The following is a 23,069-nucleotide window of genomic DNA, read 5'->3' as shown; positions in this document are numbered from 1 at the left end:
AAGCATAGGCCGACAAGGCCATACAAGTATCTGTATACACGACATCTGTCTACAAACCTCTAAGAGTACATAAATATCATAAAGGTCGGGATAGTCCCCCTTACCAATCAATACATGTACTAATCATACTCACCAAATAAGCAACTCCAGAGCAATGGAGCGCACCAACACCTTCCGCTAAGCTGATAGCCTATTTGGAGGACTCTCAACCTGTCTATCAGTACCTGAGGGCATGAAGCACAGTGTCCCCAGGCAAAAAGGACATCAGTACAAATAATGTATCGAGTATGTAAAGAATGAAAATCAGTAAATAATAGACATGAGAAAGATATGGAGTAAATGATCCGACCTATAAGTCTGGATAACTTAGTAAATCATGAAATTCTTATAGTGTCATGCATATGTGTATGAATGTTATTTCGTGCATATGTTCATGTGTTAATAACATCATCAAGCCTATGAGGGCATCTTATCATATCATCTCTGCCACTGTGGGAAAAATCATCAATGTATACCAGCTTATCAGGTGGTGGTGCGTGTATAATGCTGTAACCTTTTTCCACATCCCATATACATATACATACATATATACGCGTATATAATGCCATCTTGTCATGGATCAATGTACATGTAAATGAATGCAATGCATGAGAAGTACGTTAATAAAATCTCTCGGAGTGTCATAAGACCATTATGCCTTTGATTAATATCCTGAAGTAAACTTTTTAACTTACGTATTTTCTGAGACCCTATGAACAGATGATAGAGTAATAAGACACATGGGGAATCAAGAACATAAGCATCTCTTGTATTTCTATGAATAGAGTCATTTATGAAAATTATTCATTTGCTCATTTCGTTTTGTCGTATAGATCATGCCAAAATAAAGAAGGGATAGCCTTAACATACCTAAGCTGATTCTTTTGACAATCCTTCTAACGCACGTCTTTTTTAATAAAACACGCAACGACGGATCGAAGTAGGGAAAATCCGTTCAATATTCTTAAGAAAGATTGCACCGTACTCCTTAAAATTGCAAATTCACACGCTATATAGTATAAAATGGTCTTTGTATGAAGTGTTTTGAAAACACTACGTTGCTATTGCAATTCAAGAACCTTGTTGAAGCTTTCCTTCCTAATTTAGTATATGAGAGAAAAGTAGTTTGGGTGAATTAGAAGGGCTATCTCAATCCTTTAGGTGTGGGTCCCACTAGGATGATTAAGCTTTGGCCTAAAGGCTCATAACATGACACCTTGTTTTGTGATCTAGGAGTCACTTATTTCAGTAAATCTTGCTACCACATTGGTTCATCCAACTTTATCCACAAATTTCCAATTACATGTTAATTTTTCATTAAAAATTAATAATTTACCAATTATCTACATAATTAAGAATTATTTCAAATTACTTAAAATACTACTGACTTTTAATACTCTTTATACACCTTACTATATTAGCCATGTGGTACCATGTATGGCACTATTCCATAAATACCGGGTATTTTAGCTCGGGCCGTATTTTATCCCAAAATGTCAAACTTCGACAAAATTAACTTTCATTGATTTTCTTACCCTCTCACTTTCACGAATTTACTCATCACTTGTTTGAAATAGCATAATGCTTATAATCTCAAAATAATCTAATTTCTGAATTTACGTCGATGAACTTATGACGAAACTTTAACGTATGAAAATGCGGGATGTAACATCTCATTTTTCGAGCTTCCATCATTTTACTTATGGCGTACTTTTAGAAACAAAAACATGGGGTCTAACATCATTCACCCGTTTGGAACATTCGTCATCGAATGTTGACTGATGCACTTATCATTCTCATAGCCCATACCTCTTGCGAATACTTTAGTACTCCTCTTGTCATCTTGGCAACTGTTTTGTGAATGAATCCCAAAGGCCAGGGCATTCCCCCCTTTAGGCCTCTTTCTCACACCATGACTAATGGTCAGAATCCTCCCAATCAGTAACTGTTGCTACCTTTTATCATGTAGCCTGTACGACTCTGACTTTGTAAGTGTGCCTATGCGACTCTTCTCTCCTTTTTCCTCCATTTTTTAGCCAATCTCTAGACCTCATTTTGTAAACATATATAGAGCTTAATAAGATGTCCCTCTGGGCATCTATAGTATACTGAAGTTCTTCACTTGGTACTTTGTTGAACTTACAAATATTGCTATACCTTATTTCATAGATCTGTTTATCCATCCGCATACTTTACTGCACCTAGGTAGGTCAAACAATACCATAACTATTTCTTTATTTTTTGTTACTAAGGTCTGCTACCAAACTCTAGGTTACTCTTTTGCTGCTTATCATGTATGTATAAATCTAAGTCCTTTAATGCTTCCTCGCTACTGTTCATCTTAAGAATGACAACCTAATCTCATCTCATACTTTATAACTTTTATCCATCCATTGTTGATTCATCTCAATATTGACCTATAATCTACCAGTGATAACTTGACCTTCTATGTAATATTGCCGCTAGGGCTCACGTGTCATCGGGGAACATCTGAAATGATTTGATTGATCCACCTAGGGATACCATGCTTTCTTAACCGTATTTCATAGCATCCTAATGTGATTCACCTTATGTGGGTATTTTAATCCTGTACAATTCATGAAATCCATTTCTCCTTTTTTGCTTCGAATCATTACTCAATCTAGGCTTAAACGTCATCCTTTATCCACTATAAGTACACCGTTATTTTACTATCAGGGTAGCATTCCATCTCATCTAAATGCTACTTATGATGAGAAACTCCCCTGAGTTTATTCAGGCTATACTGAGCTTTCTATAACTTAGAGAAACCACCAGCTCTCTTGTTTTCATGGGCTTAATCCTGAGGACTTATCCATTCTTGTCACCTCCTTACTCGCCCTTTCTCTATCATTGCTCTTGTCTTCCTACAACCTTGTCGCTTTACCATACTTTGCGACCTATACATGTCTATTTATACTACTATCAACCTTCTTTCAACTTGCTTGCACCATAGATTTCCTTATGTTATTCTGGAACACCAAGCGAGACATCACATCGTCTCAAACCCCGTTTTACTCTCTTAACTAGAACTCTCGATACCTAGAAACCATAGGCTGAAAGAAATGCCACTTACGATGCCACTATCATTCTTGGATACTGAATCCCAGCGCTTCTAGCCCTCTATCTGAAATATAGATTATTCATATTTTTCTACACCTGCGTATCTCGTACGTTGCTCACCTTTACCTTACTTACCTTCAAATCTCGCATCGTATCTTGTATATCTTTCATAACCCCCTTTCCATATAGGTATGATTCACATCCATAACTTAAAACTCTATTATAATACTTGAACCACTCGAGCATACACAATCCGGTGAGAGCTTCATAGTGACTTCTTATGAGGCTGGTACTCTTTTTACTAGCTCTATCATAGAGCCATTATAGAATATGGCTATTGTACTATCTATTTTACCTCTAATATTTAGAGTGATCCTGCAATGTTCTCAATCACGAGGTCAATAACTTTCTAGGTCCAATAATAAGACTCATGATTTACTTAGTTGATGTAATTCTTTAATTTCCCCTTACTTCTGATCAGCCTTTATGTAGGCTTAAGCTATCTTCCGATATATGGCTCATGGTATTACTTTAGCCTTTCGTGGACGCTACGGAATATCCGTGATACCATCATCTAACAATTCAATCCTTTGTCTATGACCTGGACTCAATGTTATTTCCAACATATTCTGGAGTCTCCTACGGCTATATGATTGTCAACATATATGCTCCATGTATAAAACTCCAAACTCTTAAGTGTGTTCATAGCGTACTCTGGGTCATTAATTGAATAATTCTTTTCGTTCCTTCTCAGATTTTTTTGTTTTAAATGTAAGAAATTACTTTTCCTCGTCTTTCTGCCCTCTTGTTGCAGGCATACTTAGCTTGTCTTAGTCCCCACGCATGCCAGAATTTCTGTGCAACTCATATGGTCTCGAATATTAATTTCAAATTTTTTACTCCCCGTTCATTAACCACGATATGTGCCACTTTCTTATGGAGTGCATACAATGTTGTAGTGAGACTACTATTACAAGACCATTTCTTCTTTACGTCACTGTGCTTAGGTTTAAGCATTCGTCCTTATTTTTTCAGCTAGCCTTTCGTTGTAGTACTTAGGGAAGACCCTCTGACTCTTGTAATGCTGCGATCTTATTACATTATATATTTGACGAAATTTTTGATGTCCTTCCTCGCCTATAATTAGCCGTAATTTCTTACCTTCACTCTCTTGTGCTTTTAGTGTTGCTCCTGAATTGATATTTTGACTGTTTTCCTAGTGGCACTCTCTTTTATTTTTGTAACACTCATACAGTACCTTTAACTAGCCCAACTCTTATTTGAATATCTCTCAAATATTACAATGTCATAACTGCGGGGCTGAATTCACTATATTGGATTTTACTATGTTTATCTTGCACGATCTGCTGACTCGTCTATAACCTCCTGTTTAGCCATTACTAGGCTCTTTCTGAATCAACTAATAACTACTCGTTGGCCCATTCTCATATCAATATTCCACATAATCTTTCTTGGGTTATTTTTATTGTCTTAACTTACGTCTCGAATTGACTCCTTATCTATCAATAACATCTCGGGTAGGGACCCATACTTCCTTTCCTTGACGTCGTGTTTGCATAATGTTCTGGAATCATAGCATATTTTTAGGCTCTGAATAAATGCAATCTCATCCCTTTTTCATTTTTTATTGCATTCTTCCTCTAGTATTCCATAATCACTTAATTCTGACTTAATGCCATATCGCTCCATATTCCCCCCTTTTGGGGAGTACTAAGAGTTGGAGGTAGGATGACCTACCTATATATGTTTTACCTCTTCATATTTGGCGTCCTTTCACCTCATCAATGACCCTTACTCGCCTTGTGGTATTCCTTCTGTACCAAGGATAACAAAATTCCTTACTTGCGATGGTGACACTTAGTGTAACTGGAACATACAGTCCCTTAAGCTTAACTTTGCTCACATTACTTGTTTTAGGGAAGTGTATTATTGAATAACCTTTCTCTGAATTTCTTATGAATCTTCTTCTGTTGTCCATTCTATTATCGCTGGAACGCAATCTGAAATTCTCATGATGCTGACCATTATCAAATCACTCAGTTCTTAATTCATGTTTAGTTTATCTTGTTCACCAGTCCATATTGATTTCTATTACTCTGCGGTAACTTTTCTGTCGGGTAATCACGCGAGAGAAACTTATTTCTCGAAATGAAGATATTACTTTATCACCTATACTCTTTTGTTGCTTCAAGGCCCGTCACCTCTCGTCCTTTCCTTCACTTGACTATAAACTCTGTAATACTGTTATCTTTTTGATCTACCGTCATCATCCATGTATCAAATCTTACTCGTAATGCTTCATTAACTCTCTTCTTATTTTTCGCTAATATTTACGTCTATCACTTTATTCTGAAAACTCGAACAAGACATTCTTTTGCTTTTAGCTAGGCTTGCTCCATCTACCGGCTCTTCGGGTTGCCTAACATTGTTTCTCTACTAGGGACGAGAGCCATACTAAGGTAATATTTATCTCTTCAAGCCTTCCAGTGCCTATCTTTGTAGTACTCATATACATTTGTACTATTTTAGAGTGCACCATCTGGGTGTCTCACAAGGATATCTATTATCACATTCACAATATCCTTCGGAATGTCAGATAATGCTAACAATCCATCCAACATTTTGGGTTACTCTAACCCCAGCCTAATCCTGATATCCCATCCTTTTCTTAAACTACACTTGTTAGCCCCCATAAGGCATAACTGAGATGGGTGTGACCAATTATACATACCTCTTTTACTGTTGAAGGTAACTCACAATGGTTATATTTTTCTGCTTGAATCGTGGATACTGTTAATCTTCAATATCTGGGTACCTCATACCCTTCTTCACCTTGTTTCCTTTACTTGCTGAAACTTGTGTCAACCATACGATTATTTTATTCCTTTCTACCGTAAGAGTGGATAAACATTCTTGCCTTAGAGATCCTTATCAAGAAGCTTACACGTCTTAGTACACACATGATATGCTGAATATCTCATATATATCCATCATAAGCATGATAAAAAAATCGAGTTCCTCTGACTCAACTTTTCCACAGCTATATCATTACCAACCATCTTTCTTGATGTAGGCATCGTCATAATATGAATAAGATAGACTTTAGGAAATTGACTTCTTACAACTGAGCTACACCACACGATCTAGAGTAGAAGAAAGAGTGACAGTCCTAAATGCCCTGCAGCTTCCTGTTTATAAGTGTGGTACACAACACACCCATAAACAAGGCTCTACTAGACACAGCTTGTAGACTCTTTAGGACAGGACTGCTCTGATACCATTTTTTTCATAACCCAAACCTATAGGCCACAATGGGCAGCCGCTACCTTACTCAACCGAGTACCAACCTAAATATCTTTCTTATCTTACACTTACTGGAAAATGGGCTAAATGGGCCATCATGGGCTAACCAGAATAAACATAAGGGAACACTCAATATAGGGAAACCCAACCTGATATAGAAACTTATATAAGTGACATACGAGCCTATAAGGCCAACGTGATCCTTTATACACTCAAAACATAGGCTGACAAAGCGATACAAGTATTTGTATACACGACTACTGTCTACAAGCCTCCAAGAGTACATAAATATCATAAAGGTCGGTATAGGCCCCGCTGTACCAATCAATAAATGTACTAATCATACTAACCAAATAAGCAACTCTAGAGCAATGGAGCACACCAACACCTTCCGCTGAGCTTATAGCCTATTTGGAGGACTCTTAACCTATCTATCAGGACCTGCAGGCATGAAACTTCCCTGATCAAAAGGGACGACAGTAAAAATAATGTACCGAGTATGTAAGGAATGAAAATCAGTAAATAATAGACATGACAGAAACATGGAGTAAAAGACTTGACTTATAAGTCTGGATAACTCTGTAAATCATGAATTACTTATAATGTCATGCATATGCATATGAATGTCATGTCGTGCATTGGTACATGTGTTCATAACATCATCAAGCCCCTGAGGGCATCCCATCATATCATCTCGGCCTATGTAGGCAAAATTATCAACGTGTACTAGTTGTTCAGGTGGTGGTGCATATATAACGCTGAAAACCTTTCCCACATCCCATATACATATACACATATATATATATATATATATATACGTGTATATAATGTCATATGGTCATGGGTCAATGTACATGTAAATGAATGCAATGAATGAAAAGTACGCCATTAAAATATCTCAGAGTGTCATAAGACCATTATGCCATTGATTAATATCCTGAAGTAAACTTTTTCAACTTACGTATTTTCTGAGACCCCATGAACAGATGATAGAATAATATGACACATGGGGAATCAAGAATATAAGCATTTCTAGTATTTCTATGAATAGAGTCATTTAAGGAAATTATTCATTTGCCTGTTTTGTTTTTGTTGTATAGATCATGCCAAAAGAAAGAAGGGATAGCCTTAACATACCTGAGTCGATTCTCTTGACAATACTTCTAACAAATGTCTTTTGTGATAAAACACAAAACGATGGATCAAAATTGTGACGACCCGGCCGGTCGTCTTAAGAATTAATGCCCCTATCCCCTATTAACTGCTTTCCCCAAGTTTATTTCTACTATTTTGATTTTCCGGGATGTTCGGCTTTGAGTTTCGGAGTATTTTGGGACACTTAGTCCCTAAATAAGAGCTAAAGTGTTGGAAAGTTGGCTTTAGTTGAAACATTGTGAAGACTTCCTCTTAATGGAAATCTGATGGTTCCGTTAGCTCGTTTGAGTGATTTTGGGCTTAGGGCGTGTTCGGATTGAGTTTTGGAGGTCCGTAGCTAATTTAGGCTTGAAATGTTGAAAATTGAATTTTTGAAGTTTCCGATCCGATAGTGAGATTTTGATCCGAGGGTTGGAATGGAATTCCGGAAGTTGGAGTAGCTCTGTAGTGTTGAATGTGACGTGTGTGAAAAATTTCAGGTCATTCGGACGAGGTTTGATAGACTTTTTGATCGAAAGCGTATTTTGAGAATTTTGGAGTCCTTAGGCTTGAATCCATGGTTAATTCGAGGTTTCGATGTTGTTTTAGGTGTTTTAAGGATTGGTATAAGTTTTGATAGTGGTTTGTGACTTGTTGGTGCTTTTGGTTGAGGTCCCTGAGGCTTCCGGATTATTTCGGATGTATGACGGAAAGATTTTGGAATTAAAGTTGCAGCTTCAGCTGCTGGTTCTGTCATAACCGCACCTGCGGTGTGGGTTCCGCAGGTGCGGCGCCGCAGAAGCAGCTAAGTGGCTGCAAAAGCGGAATTTGGCCATCTCTTCAGGAACCACATATGCGGGTAGTTCACCGCAGAAGCGATACTACACCTGCGGAACCGTAGATGCGGAAAATGGGCCTTTAAGTGAAAGTCGCAATTGCGACCTAGGATCCACAAAAGCGGGACCGCAGATGCGGTCCTAGGGCCGCAAATGCGGAAATCGCTGGGCAAAACATATAAATTCTTGCCTTCGCGAAATTTAGCCATTTTTTGAAATTGGAAGAAGCTTGGGGAGCACTTTTCAAGAAAGATTCTTTGAGGAGTTCATTGGGGTGAGGTCTTTGGTCCCTAAACTCATTATTGGAATGATTTTTATCAATTTAAGCATGAAAAAATAAGGAAAATCAGTGGTAATTGGGGGTTAGGGCTTCAGTAATTGGAGGCCTTTGAGTGATGATTTGAGAGATCATTTGAGGTCTGATTTTGATACTTTTAGTATGACAGAACTCGTGAGAGTGTGAGAATTCGGGAAATATAAATTTTACCCGATTCCGAGGCGTGGGCCCAAGGGGCATTTTGATCATTTTACATAATTTCACTTATTATCTTAGAATTTAATTGTAGAATCAGTTACTTGAAGTGTTATTTACATTATGAAATTTAATTGAATAGATTTGGGTCATTCGGAGTCGAGTACTCGTGGCAAGAATGTGGTCTCGGGTTGATTTTGAGCTAGTTCGAGGTAAATGGTTTGTCTAACCATATGCGGAGGACCTTCCCCTTAGGATGTGATATATTTGATAATTGAAATGCCTTGTACGTGAGGTGACGAGTGTGTACTTAAGCTAATTGTTGAAAATTCAGTTTTACTTTAAGTATTTCAATTGAGTTCCTTTTTCCTGTTTTATTCTACTTGCGAATTTAGCCTGTTGTAGTTTAGAAAAGCACGTTTAGTTGACTTAATTGCCTATTTGCTTAAAATTCCTTAATTGCAATACGTGAAGCATGTTAGGTTAGAATTATATGTTTACTTGGTACGAAATTAACATTAAATTGAGTATTCTTGTGTTTCTTTTGTGTGTTTTTAATTTGGGACTACGGGACGGCATCCCGGGAGATCCCTTGTACGTATTTATGATCTGGACTGAGGTGCGGGATACCAAGAGATACCTGACACGTATATTGAGGATACCAAGAGATCCTTAGCATATATTGAGGATACCAAGAGATCCTCGGGATACCATGAGATCCCTTGTATACATAGAGGATACCAAGAGATCCTCGGGATACAAAGAGATCCCCCGGTTATCATCCTTGCTATGAGTGGTATTTCCTTATGGTTTTCCTTTATCTATGTTTCCGTTATTGTACCCTTATTATCCTGTATAGATTCTTACTGTAGATTCTCAATTGTACTGCTTATCTTATCCTGTCATCTTATTATTTATTTAATCTCAGTAGGGCCCTGACCTTCCTCATCACTACCCGACCGAGGTTAGTCTTGGCACTTACTGAGTACCACTGTGGTGTACTCATGCCCCTTCTGCGCATGTTTTTCATGTGCAGATCCAGGTACCGCTACTCAGGCCTACCAACCTTTTGGAGGGGACTGCTTTAGAGACATCAAGGTACATCTGTCGCGTCCGCAGATCGAGGAGTCCCTTTCTATTCCTACTTTTGGTATTTAGCCCTTCTGTATTTTTCTATTCTTATTAGACATTCCGGAGTTAGAGCCATGTAGTATTTTTCTTAGTTTGTGATTCATGGGTTTTCGGGTCTTGGATGGTATTAAAAGTTAAACATGGTGTATGCCGAGTGACACATTTAAACACTATTATAACTTTATTCATGTTTTAAATTGTTTTACTTCCACAAATTTTGGTTTTTCTTCCGCAATTTAGGCTTACCTAGTCGTAGAGACTAGGTGCCGTCACGATGGTTCACTGAGGGCAAACCGGGGTCGTGATAGAAGTAGGGAAAATCTATACAATATTCTTGATAAAGATTGCACCGCACTCCTTAAAATTGCAAAATCTCATGCTATATAGTATAAAATGGTCTTCGTATGAAGTGTTTTGAAAACAATATATTGCTATTGCAATTCAAGAACCTTACTGAAGCTTTCTTATAATTTAGTATATGCGAGCAAAGTATTTTGGGTGAATTAGAAGGGTTATCTCAATCCTTTAGGTGTGGGTCCCACTAGGATGACTAAGCTTTGGCCTAAAGGCTCCTAACATGACACCTTGTTTTGTGTGGTATAAGAGTCACTTATTTCAGTAAATCTTGCTTCCATGTTGGTTCATTCAACTTTATCCACCAAACGTTATCTATAAATTTCTAATTACATGCTAATTTTCCATTAAAATTAATAATTAACCAATTATTCACATAATTAATAATTATTTCAAATTACTTAAATTACTACTCCCTTTTAATACTCTTTAACACCTTACTATCATGGTCATGTGGTACCTTGTATGGCACTAGTCCATAAATATTGTGTATTTTAGATCGGGCCGTATTTTATCCCAAAATATCAAATTTCGATGAAATTTATTTTCTTCGATTTGCTTACCCTCTCACCTTCACGAACTTACTTATCACTTGTTTGAAATAGTATATGGCTTATAATCTCAAAATAATCTCATTTCCGAACCTATGTTGATTAACTTACGACGAAACTTTAACGTATGAAAATGCGGGATGTAACACCTCATTTTCGAGCTTCCATCATTTTACTTATGGCGCACTTTCACGTACGAAAATATGGGGTGTAACATTCACCAACCCAGGACTTTTCTATTCGGTTCCAGGAAGAACAATAGTTTTAGATGTGTAGAACGTGATGACTCGATAGGTCATCTAGTGTTTTAAACCTTAATTATGTGTTTCAAAACCTCAAATACCTAATTTTAGCCTTCCTTGATGTACGTGCCCAGTACATGTATTTTTTTGGGAGGCTTTTATGTTAAAAATTCATAAAATATGATATTTTACCTTAAAAATCCATTTGAGTTGTCTTCGGTCAACGTTTTGAGAAAACGGACTCGAATCTATTTTTTGACAATCCCGTTGATCCGTATCATGATTTGGTACTTGGACATATGGTCGGAATCGAATTCGGAGGTCCCTAGCTCGAGTTATCATTTTTTGTCGAAATTTGGGAGTTTAAAGACTTAATGACTTTAAATGTTTGACCAATATTTGACTTTATTGATATCGGGCCTATATCTTAGTTCCAGAACCCGGTAGATGTCCATTACTATATTTATGACATGTCTATCAAATTTGGTGAAAATTGAGTTAGTTTGACGTGATTCGGACGTTATATTGAAATAGAAGTTCTAAAGTTTTATTGAAAATTTCATTTGATTTGGCGTTCGATTCTTAGTTCTAGGTGTTATTTTGGTGATTTAATCACGCGACCATGTTTGTATGATATTTTTGGACTTGTGTGCATGTTTAGTTTGGAGTCCCGAGGGCTCGGGTGAGGTTCGGACATTGGATGGATGGTTAGAACTTAGAACAATTTTGTTACACCCCATGTTTTCGTATGTGAGGGTACGTCATAAATCAATTGATGTAAGCATAGAAATAAGATTATATTTTGAAGAAAATAAAGTAAGTCAATCATGAGACCTTGGAGGTTACAAATATTTAAGATCATGAATAACGAGTACCAAGAGGGTTGGAAAGCATAAAGGCTAAACCAATTGAAGAAAATAAGTTTCGTCGAAAGTCGACAAGTTTGGAATGTTTTAACATGTACTTTGGGTGATTCTAGGGTTATTAATATGATAAGGAGGTTATTCTATGAGTTATTTTAGTCTTATGATAGTCATTTGCTACGTTTTGAAGGTAAGCAAGTTGTGGAAAAAAAGTTGGCAAAGGTCATCACAAGTTACATTCATTAATGTGCTGAAATTAGGTCAAATGTAGCTGAGCTTTTATCCAAATATACTTGGAATTATGGGGTTATCTACAACAAAATTGAAGATCTACGAGTCTAGTTTATAACGCATTCAACTGTTGGTTGATACGACATCAGAGTAAAGATATATTCGCATTTTCGCGAGACTGCGCAAGTAGCTCCCATGGGACCCACAAAGTCGGTGTAAAACATCAGCTTGTATTTAAGTCAATTATATGTCGTTTTAACTCATTTTTCTAATTCACAACAGTTCATAAACCCTTCTAAATGCTCTCCAAGGGTTCCTCCATGATTCTAGGGTGAAAACCCTAAGATAAAAACATGAATCAAACGCTAGAAATTATATGGTGCTTGCTAGATCGTAATTTTTCATCTTGTGGCTGTTTTGGAGGGTTCTTCAAAGGTAAGTAACCTCAAATTTATAGTTGTTCTTTATGATTAAGATAAGAATCAGTCCCTTCTTCATATATATTAGAGTTTTAAGGCGAAATACAAGTGTTTACACACCAACTTGAACACAAACGTTGATTCAAGAAGAAAATACAACTCCTATAATGTTGTGGTGTGATTGAGGGTCGTTGTGAGCTACACAAGTTGGGGATTTAAAGTTGTATCTATTGCATAAGGTAAGTAAATCATGTTCTTTGTTGTTCTTAAGGTCAATCATGTGTTGGTTGAGTAGTTTGAGTGAAAATTTACAAGATAGTAATTAACATGGCATAAGTAATCGTTATCTTTTTTTGTGGGCTGTGTTGAGGCTATATATATGGTTTGTTGTGCCTGTAAATTGTTATAAATAGTTTTGTTATGTTGTGGATGCTGTTGTTAAGCTTAACTATATGCTAATTCAGTTGATTGAAGAAGATAACATGAAAAATAAGATGTTGACGATAAAGGTTAAGTTGCTAGGCGTGTGGACTATATTTGAAGATTATGCTTATGATGTTTTGGGTTGAAAATGGTATGGTAAGCATAAGTATGATATTATATATGTTGTAGACAGATTCATGGAAAAGGAATTGGATTCAAATCATATCTTTTTAATCGTAAATCAAGCTTGCCGCTCAAAATAGTTGTTGAACTAATCGGAGAGCTTATTGTGAATTATATTGTTGTTGTTTGGGCTGTTTGGTGACTTTTGGTAACATATGGGATGTAGTACAAATAGGGGAGGTGCTGTCCGTTTTCTTGTAGAATATTGGTTTCCAATATTAGAGTTACAACGCTTATATGATGACGACGAAGTCGGTGTACTCATTATAGGCGTAAGAAGATCATATTGAGCTTGCTTGACGATTGGATTGAAGATTTCAAAGGTATGTTAAGGAACTTCTTTCTTTCTTTTAGCATGATCTAAAGTGAAATGAATACGCTATTTCATAATGTATCTACTCCTAGCAACTAAGGTTGTCCATATTGTTATTTGCCTATAAAATTATTCTAAGAAAGTGTGTATGATCCTTGAATCCTACTGAGGTTCATAATAAAAGTATGGATGTCCATATTGTTAATCGAAGGTGCAATGACCTTAAGTCACTCCGAAAGGTTTAGAATGTGATTCTATGAATATAACATGCATTATATATAGTATTTATTTTACACTATCGAGCCGCGCTATAGTCGGCCGGGTATAGCACCTATTGTGCAACCACTGATCAGTTGGATTTACCGAGCTCCACATGGAGGTACAATTTTACCGAGCCTTATGATGGCCGGGTATGTTTTTACCTAGTCCTCTTTGAGGCCGGGTATGATATGATTATGATGATGCCCACAGAGGCAAATGTTTTTAAAATTTTATGTATATATATGTATTATGAATTTCATGTCAGTAGCCCCTAGAGGCACTCAGATGTTATAGGTTGTATCTCCTCTATCTATCTTTACATTACTGTTCTTGTGTATGTTTTCCTGCCTTACATACTCAGTACTTTATTCGTAGTAACGTCCCTTTTCCCTGCGGATGCTGTGTTTCATGCCCGCAGGTCCCAATAGATAGGTTGACATTCCTCCTAGTAGTTTATCATTTCAATGGATGGTGTTGGTGCATTCCACTTGCTACAGAGTTGCCTATTTAGTCAGAATTATTTTGACATGTATTGATTGGTATGACGGGGCCCTGTCCCGACCTTTATGATGTGTATGTACTCTTAGAGTCTTGTAGATAGATGTCATGTATATAAAAGATTTTATGGCCTTATCGGCCTATGTTTAGCGTACGAGTGTTCATTTTGTTCTTATAGGATCGTATGTCACATGTATAAGTTTGTATTACATATTGGGTCGTCCTATGTCAAGTATTTTGGTTATATCATGATGACCCTTCTAGCCTATTTAACAATGATGGTATGATAAGAAAGATATGTTACGTTGGTACTCGATTGGGTATGACATCGGGTGCCAGTTGCGGCCCTCCGATTTGGGTCGTGGAAAATTTGCTAGTTTCCAGTGTCTGCTGTAGATCTTGCAATTTCGAAGAAAGCTTCACATTTGCGAGCAGTCAGTGCCAGGTTCGCAATTGCGAACCACTTCCTCGCATTTGCCAAGAAGGACTTGGTAGCAAAGGATTGCAATTGCGATCAAAATTTGCAGGATGGCCAATGTTCGCTATTGCAAAAAAATTATCGCAATTGCGAATTGTGTCTCGCATATGCAAGGTTCGCAATTGCGAATCCCAAGTGATAATCGCGACATCTGCAAGTGGTAAAAAGCTGAGTTAGACGGGATTTCCTCTCATTCTTTCAAATTTTCAAACGTAGAACTTTAACAACCCAACTGGTCATTGAGAGCATTTGCACATTGCTTGCCAGTTCTCGGGCATGACTAGCCCCGTGTGATGTATTATGACTTATGTAAATCGTCGATTTTGGTTTTCTGGTTAATCGGAATAGATATGGAAGAATGTTTCTCAGCTTGAATCTTTAAATTGGAAAGGTTTGACCCAGTTTTGAATTTTTAGTATTCGATCTCGGATTTGGATTTTTTTTTTTGAGTTGTTTAGCTCTTTTAGGTGATTTTGTACTTGGGAGTGTGCCCGGAATGCGATTTGGAGGTTCATGGTGCAATTAGGCTTGAATTGGCAAAATTAGAAATTTGGCAATTTTCGGTTGGCAGTAGAAACTTTGATATCAGGGTCGTAATGGAATTTCGGAAGTGGGGTAGGTTCATGGTATTATTTGTGACGTGGGTGCAAAATTGGAGGTCATTCGGACCAGGTTTGATAGGTTTCGACATCGTTTGCAGAATTTGGAACTTTTAAAAGTTCTTAGGCTTGAATCCGAGGGTATTTTGGTGTTTTGATATAGTTGTGAGTGTTTCGAAGGTTTGATTAAGTTAGTATGTCGATATGTGACTTGTTGGTATTTTTGGTTGAGGTCTCGAGGGCCTCGGATGAATTCAGATGGTTATTGGGGAGTTTGGAATTTGGAAAGTGCAGCTGAAGCTGCTGTTGCTGGTGTTTCCGCACCTATGGATTGGGAACATGGTTTTATTGCTTTGAGGTGATGCACATGCTAGGTGATGGGCGTGTGGGCGTATGTATATGGTAATATCTGAGGGACCGATTTATAATCATTTTGGGGCTTCGAATATTCGCCTCTTAAGGCCCGAGGAAGGGCTCGAACTGCGATCTCGTAGAGTCTCTAAAATGCTTGGCTCAGAGACAATAAGGGTCGATGGCGGCCATAGAAAATGGGGAGTTCCCTAGGCACTTGATGGGAATTGGCAGGTTGACATGCACCTGTACCGAGGCATTAAATAGCTGTATCAATCTCATATCTTTGTAATAAATGCACTTGTACCATACTAGGATTATCCTCATATATAAAGGGAATCCTTGTCATTTTATAGACATCTGTTGCTCCATACTGAATACAGAAGAACATTCCCTCTGCTTTCTAAGATATTCTCCTGATCTCATTACTTGCATTTATTACTTATATTTATTGTATTCCATTTATTGTTCTACATTTATTACTTATTATTGTCCATAAAGAGCCGCCATTGATTCTATCATAACTGTTAATCCACCCTCGGTAGCTCCCAACCGAGCATCAGACTCGACCCCGAGGCCCCGAACAGGCAAGCTTGAGGCCCCGATTATTAACCATTCTGTTTGATTATCATCTTGCTCTCAAGATCTTATCTCGTTTCCAAGTCTTACACATAGCATCAATTTCCTAACAACTAGCATAAAAATAAATCACGTATTTTTAGAATCACAAATCAAATTTAATTGTAATTACCATTTTCAAGGTAAACAGTTTGGCGCCCACCGTGGGGCTAAAAATAATTGTGATTATTTTCTTGCTGGTTTTACTACATAACACAAGTTATCTTTCACGCTTTTTCTTATCCAAAATCTTTGATTTCAGGTCAAAATGTCTAACTCAGTAAATGCACGAGAAAATAACAATCTTGAAGACCATGGAGAGAATGGTGTGGATGCTCCAGGTGTTGGTGTACCACCACGAAACCCTGAGAATGAACCAGAACCAATTCCCATAGACATGGTCTCGCGCAACGCTCAACATGTCGAAATAAGGTCTCATAACAACATGAGAATACACCAGGAAGATCAACAAGAAGCACAAAAAATCCCGGCTCAAGAAGAACAAGGGATAGCCTTCACGTCATATTCGAAATGTTACAAGCACAACAGCTGGTGATTGCTCTGTTGCAATGCCCCCAAAAGACTCCCAGCACGGTAGCTCGAGAAACGGCTCCCCAAGCCGAGTAGGTACCAGAAAGATCAGGAAACAACGGGTCAGCAACCGACCCCGACATCATAAAGATGCTCGAGGACCTCATAAAGAGGATCGAGTGGGGCAAAAATAAGATAGAAGCCAATGACAAGAAGGTAGAGACCTACAATTATAGGGTCAATCAAATCTCGGGTGCACCCACGATTCTGAAAGGGGTAGATTCGAAGAACTTTGTACAAAAGCCATTCCCACAGGAAAAGGCCCCAAAACCCATTCCAAAGAAGTTTAGAAATCCTGATCTTCGGAAGTACAATGGAACCTCAGACCCCAATGAGCACGTCACTGCATACATTTGTGCGGTGAAGGGAAACGACCTAAAGGACGACGAGATCGAGTCCGTCCTACTGAAAAAGTTCGGAGAAACACTTTCAAATGGGGCAATGATGTGGATCACAACCTAGCCCCAAACTCGATATATTCATTTGCCATGCTATCAGATTCTTTTTAAAAGCACATACTGGTGCCATCAAAGTAGCTACAAGGAAATCCGACATCTTCAAAATCAAGCAGAGGGAGAACGAAATGCTGCGAGAGTTCGTGTCTCGCTTTCAAATGGAACGAATGGAACTGCCACCCATCTCCGACGACTGGGCAGTTCAGGCCTTCACTCAAGGTTTGAATGAACGAAGCTCGGTGGCTTCAAAATAGCTGAAACTGAATCTGGTTGAATACCCAACCGTGAATTGGTCGGATGTTCACAACCGATATCAATCAAAGATCAAGGTCGAAGACGACCAACTAGGAGCCCCCTCAGGCTCGGTATATCCTAACAGGCTTCCGATAAAGGAGTCAAGGCCGAACAAACTGAGATACCAACCATACACCGAAGATAGAAGAAACGCCCCAAGGCCCAACATTCCCCGTAATGACCAAAGAATGGATCGAGGTCAGAACCCTCAGGGACTTGTCAGAAGAGCTAGATTCGATAGGCATACAGGGCCAATGGAGGCACCTCGCTTGTCGGAATACAACTTCAATGTCGATGTTTCAGACATCGTATTCACCATCAGTAAAATCAGAGACACCAGCTGGCTAAGGCCTGTGAAATCATATCCTTCACAACGGGACCATAACTAAGTGTGTGAATTCCACAACACGCACGGTCAAAGGACCAAGGATTGCCAGCAACTCCGGGAAGAAGTAGCCCTACTATTCAGCAAAGGTCACCTCCGAGAGTTCCTCAGTGAACGGGCCAAAACTTAGTTCCGGGAATGAGAGGCGACCAAGAAGAATGAGACAAATGAGCCGCAACATGTCATCCATATGATCTTAGGAGGCATCGATGCTCCACAAGAGCCCATAATTAGAAGAACAAAAATATCCGTCACCAGAGAAAAGCAAACTCGGGGTTACATACCCGAGGATGCTCTCACATTCAGCGATGAGGACATCGAGACCTTGTCTCATCCTCACAACGACGCACTGGTAATCTCTTTCCTTGTAAATACATTTCAAATTAAACGTGTACTTGTAGATCCAGGTAGCTCGGCCAATATTATCAGGTCGAGGGTGGTAGAGCAGCTCAGGCTGCTTGACTAAAATGTGCCCGCCTCTCTAGTCCTCAATGGATTCAACATGGCAAGCGAAACAACAAAACGGGAAATCACTCTCCCAGTCAACGTGGTGGCACAACTCAAAATGCCAAATTCCACATCATCGAAGAAGACATGAGGTACAACGCCTTGTTCGGAAGGCCGTGGATATACTGCATGAGAGCAGTACCATCCACCCTTCATCAAATGATGAAATTCCCGACAAAGGATGGGATAAAAATCGCCTATGGGGAGCAGCATGTGGCAAAAGAAATGTTCGCGGTGCATGATGTGGCACCAACACCAATACCTCCACCATCCAAGGAGACGAAGGATAAGTAAAAAGTAAGATAACAAGCTACATTCTCAGCTATGCCCTACTAAAAAAATGAAGGACCGTACTGAGTCCTCATAATAAACGGTTGAATCACATCGAGGACCGAAACACTAAGCTATGGTCATCTCCCTTTTTCAGTTACATTTTACACTAACCTGAACGCAGGTATCCGATCGAAACGGCCAAAGTGCTTTCCAACTCGAAGGCCTTAGGTCCCAAAAGCATACGTTGCACTCTTTTCTTTCAGCCAGGTTTTTATCCCACGAAGGGTTTTACCAGCAAGATTTTTAACGAGGAAACATCTATATGCTACATAAGGAAGACTCAACAAGTATTCAAGGCTTCTTTTGCAATAAACCTGGAATACTAGGGGGCATCCCCCGAAAGGTCACTTACTCGGAGAAGCCAAGATACGCTAAATGGGGTCTCGATAGGAAAATGATATACCGGGCCAAACGGTCGAACGAATCATGCCCGTATAGAATAACCGGGCCCCTGATACCGAAAGCATGTATACTTTTACCAAGTAATCTAAGAATACTTTCCATCAAATCATTTCACGCTTCAAAAAAATCTGGTATTTTTGCAAAACGGCTCTAGAGCCAAAAACGTCCCGAACACTCGAGGACTGGCATCAATAACTTAAAGCCATATGACCCCCCAGGTCGGAGCTTCAAACTTGTAAGCCCTCAATGAGGCAACATCAAGATCATAAAACGGATCCAGAGCCAAAAACGTCCCAAACATTCGGGGACTGGCGTCAAAAACTCATGGACACATGACCTCCGGGTCGGAAACTCCGAAATCGTAAGCCCTCAATGAGGAAATACCAAGTTTACAGGTAATGGCTCCTGAGCCAAGAAACTCTCGATGACTCGGGGACTGCCGCCAATTGCCATCCCCATCGACTTATCAAAACCCGAGGCCATAAGATCACATGCGGGCAGCCTGGTCTCGTTAGACTTTTACAAGGCAACAAACATATCTGTAAGATCTTATGCAAGGCATGAACCACACTTGTACCAAGTGATCAACAACAATATCTGTAAGACCTCAAGCAAGGTATGAACCATACTTGTACCAAATAAATAAAACTGTAAGACCTCAAAGACATATAAAATTTATAAGACCTTACTAAAGGTATAATCCCAATCTTAAAGTTAAGGCTTTATATCGAACTTGTAAGACCCCTAAAAAGGCATACCCTCGATATAGAAGCGGGAACTACTTCACTCGGGAACCGAAAGGCTCCGTCCAAACACAACGACCACTGTTACAAGGCTGTATCAGCCAAACTAACATGACTCGGGGACGTCCGACGGTCGCTATAAAATCACAAGCCTTTAATTACTTTGAATATACTTCGAAAAGAACCGGTTAAACAGGCTACCCTCGACATCAGGCAAAAGAGCTTCGACCATGTCAACTCCAAACTATAGTCTTCGAGATACTCAGCCACCGAGCCAAACCTCTAGAGGTGCTCGATCATCACCCTATAACAACTCACAATTGAGGTTTTTATCAAACCGTCGAAGAGTCAGGCAAACACAACTTCAAAAGTACTTAACGAGGGAAAAATAAAGCCTACTAGAGGCCGTACCGACCCAATGTGTAAGATCCACTATTGCCAGCCCATACTAGAGGTTGTACTAACCCAATACGGAAGAGCCACTATCACCAGGCCATATAAGAGGTCATACCGGCCCAATGTGTAAGAGCCACTGCCAGCCCATATAAAAGGTCGTACTGACCGAACGCGTAAAAGCCTAAGGGCCAACTTTAAATTCAAAAACTTGAGGGTCAAATGAGCTCGAGTCGAAACTCGACTTGGAGACTGGACCCAAAACAAGTAACTAAATATGCCTAAGAGCAAAAGAATAAGAGCTCAAAATGTCGGCTTATACCAAAAGGTCGTACCGACCGAGTGCGTAAGAGCCTACGGGCCTGCTCAACGAGCCCCTGGGCCGTACTATAAACCTAAGGGTTCTATCCAAAAACCAGTTGACCTGGCTAATAACTGGAAAACATCGAAGCAAAGGGAAGTGTATGAAAAATGAAACCGTAAGGCTTCCTTTTATACATATATGCGAAGAAATACAAGCTCAATTTACCATGTTCTTTGAAAATACTATACACAGAGTCAGAAAGGGAAGGCCTAATCTACGTCCCCCTCGGGGACTATGGCTCGTCGGCCTCTTTCTCACTATCCTCGACATCGGACAGAAGAGACCTAGCGTCATTTTCATCCACCTTTGCCTGCTTCACCTCTTCCGAGAGGTCAAAGACCCTTGCATGGATCTCCTCGAGGGTCTCTCTTCGAGATTTGTACTGAGCATATTCTTTGCTCCTACTATCACGTTTAAGAGCCCTTTTCAGCTCGGCTCGAGCATCGACAACAACCTTCAAATAGACCGCCACTTTCTTATCAGCCTTAGTTCGGCTCATTACGGCTTTGGCCTGGGCATCCACAACTTTGGCCTTCATCATCAAAGGCTCAGACTCGAGCCTTGTAATCATATTCGCTCAGACAGAATTGTTTGCACGATAATTCTGGAGTTTCACCTCGAGGGCAGAAGCCTTGGCCAAAACATCTTCCTTGGTCGCAACTTGGGCATCTCCCTGAGCCTTTAGCTCGTTACGCTCACGTTTAACCCGGCCAACTTCGCCCTAAAGTCATTCCAGCTCCTTCATTTTATTCTTCAACTGGAATATCAGAATATTAATCTCAGAAAGTAGAAAGGGGAGCATACATCATCACAAAATAGTGGTTACCTATCTTTCGAGATGGCTTTTGTAGTTCCGACTTCAATTCGCCTCATACTACAGGTATACCGGCTCATCTTCCTTTTTCGTGCTAAGAAGCATGAGGGATTTCTCCCCTTCCAAGGTTTTCCACAGCCTGGCCTCACGGAGAAGCAGCTCGGACTTAAGCTTGTCAAAGGCCTGCAAAAGAAAGCTCAATAAGAAAAGGAAGATGCAAAACTGAAAGAAGCCTATATCGGCTACCAAATCTTACCATGAAGCTAAGCTGTTGAGCCTCATCAAAGGTCGAGCATACATCAGATGGCTTAGTACCCCCCGAAGTGCCTTCAGTATGAGAAGAGGGGGGCGTCAGATGACCCTTGTCCCTCGAAGTACCTTCGACGGGAACGGGAAATTGTTTTTCAAGAGTAGAGGCCTCCGAAGCCGGAAGCTCGGCCGACTCGTCTCTTTTGAACCTCAGAAAAGGACTCGCCTCACTACGAGCATCCTCACACCTCGAAGATTCTTTTCATTTATTATCGATCCTCCACCCCGAGGCTGGCAATCTCTCCTCCTCCCCCTTTGGACACGGCCTCACCTTGCAAAATTCTCCAATACCTGCATCGGCAGAGTCGATGCGCTATAAAGAAAGTACCTTTCTAAGAAAACGAGCCACTAAGCACCTACCATGATGTTTGGCCTCCCATCTCCCCTTGGACAGGTGTCACCATTTGCACTTGTCATAAGTCGAGCAAGCTGCCAGCTTGCGAGACCATTTTGCGAGATCGGGAACCTCATTCGGCAGTCAGGGGATCGCTACAAAAGGTAAAAGGCAGAATATCTTCACAAAGCTTACCTCCATTATGGACCAAAATAGTATAAGCGCGAGTGTGCCACATATGTGCGAATTTCCATTTCTCGGGAAATGGTAGAAATTCTCCAAGTATAACATCGACTTTTCGCATTCGAACAAATTGACTCATCCACTCTCGGTCCATATCTTCTTCATCTCTAACGACAGGAGGCCGAGTGGATCAATGTCGCATAGTAATCAAGCCTCGGTAATTCAAAGGCCGATATAACCTAATGAGATTTCTAAAGGTGAACTCAAGCCCGGCCTTGTCTGCAAAATACCTTATCATCAGCACTATCCAAAAGGATGGGTGAGCTTGCGTCAAGGTGACCTTATACCATCTACAAAAATCGAGCACAACCCTGTCAAGAGGGACCAACGTAAAGGAGTACGTATACACATTCAAAAACCCCTCAACATGGGCCGTAATGCTTTCTTCCGGGGAAGGTACCTACAACACCACCTCTCTCCTCCATATATAGTCTTTTTTGACTGCCTCGAGATGCTCCTCCCTTATTGAGGAAATAAATCTCGACACATGTTCCCAGTGGC

The sequence above is a fragment of the Nicotiana sylvestris genome, chromosome 8 (genome assembly GCF_000393655.2).
Source record: "Nicotiana sylvestris chromosome 8, ASM39365v2, whole genome shotgun sequence".
Taxonomy (NCBI): Eukaryota; Viridiplantae; Streptophyta; class Magnoliopsida; order Solanales; family Solanaceae; genus Nicotiana; species Nicotiana sylvestris.
This window is presented reverse-complemented; position numbering follows the sequence as displayed.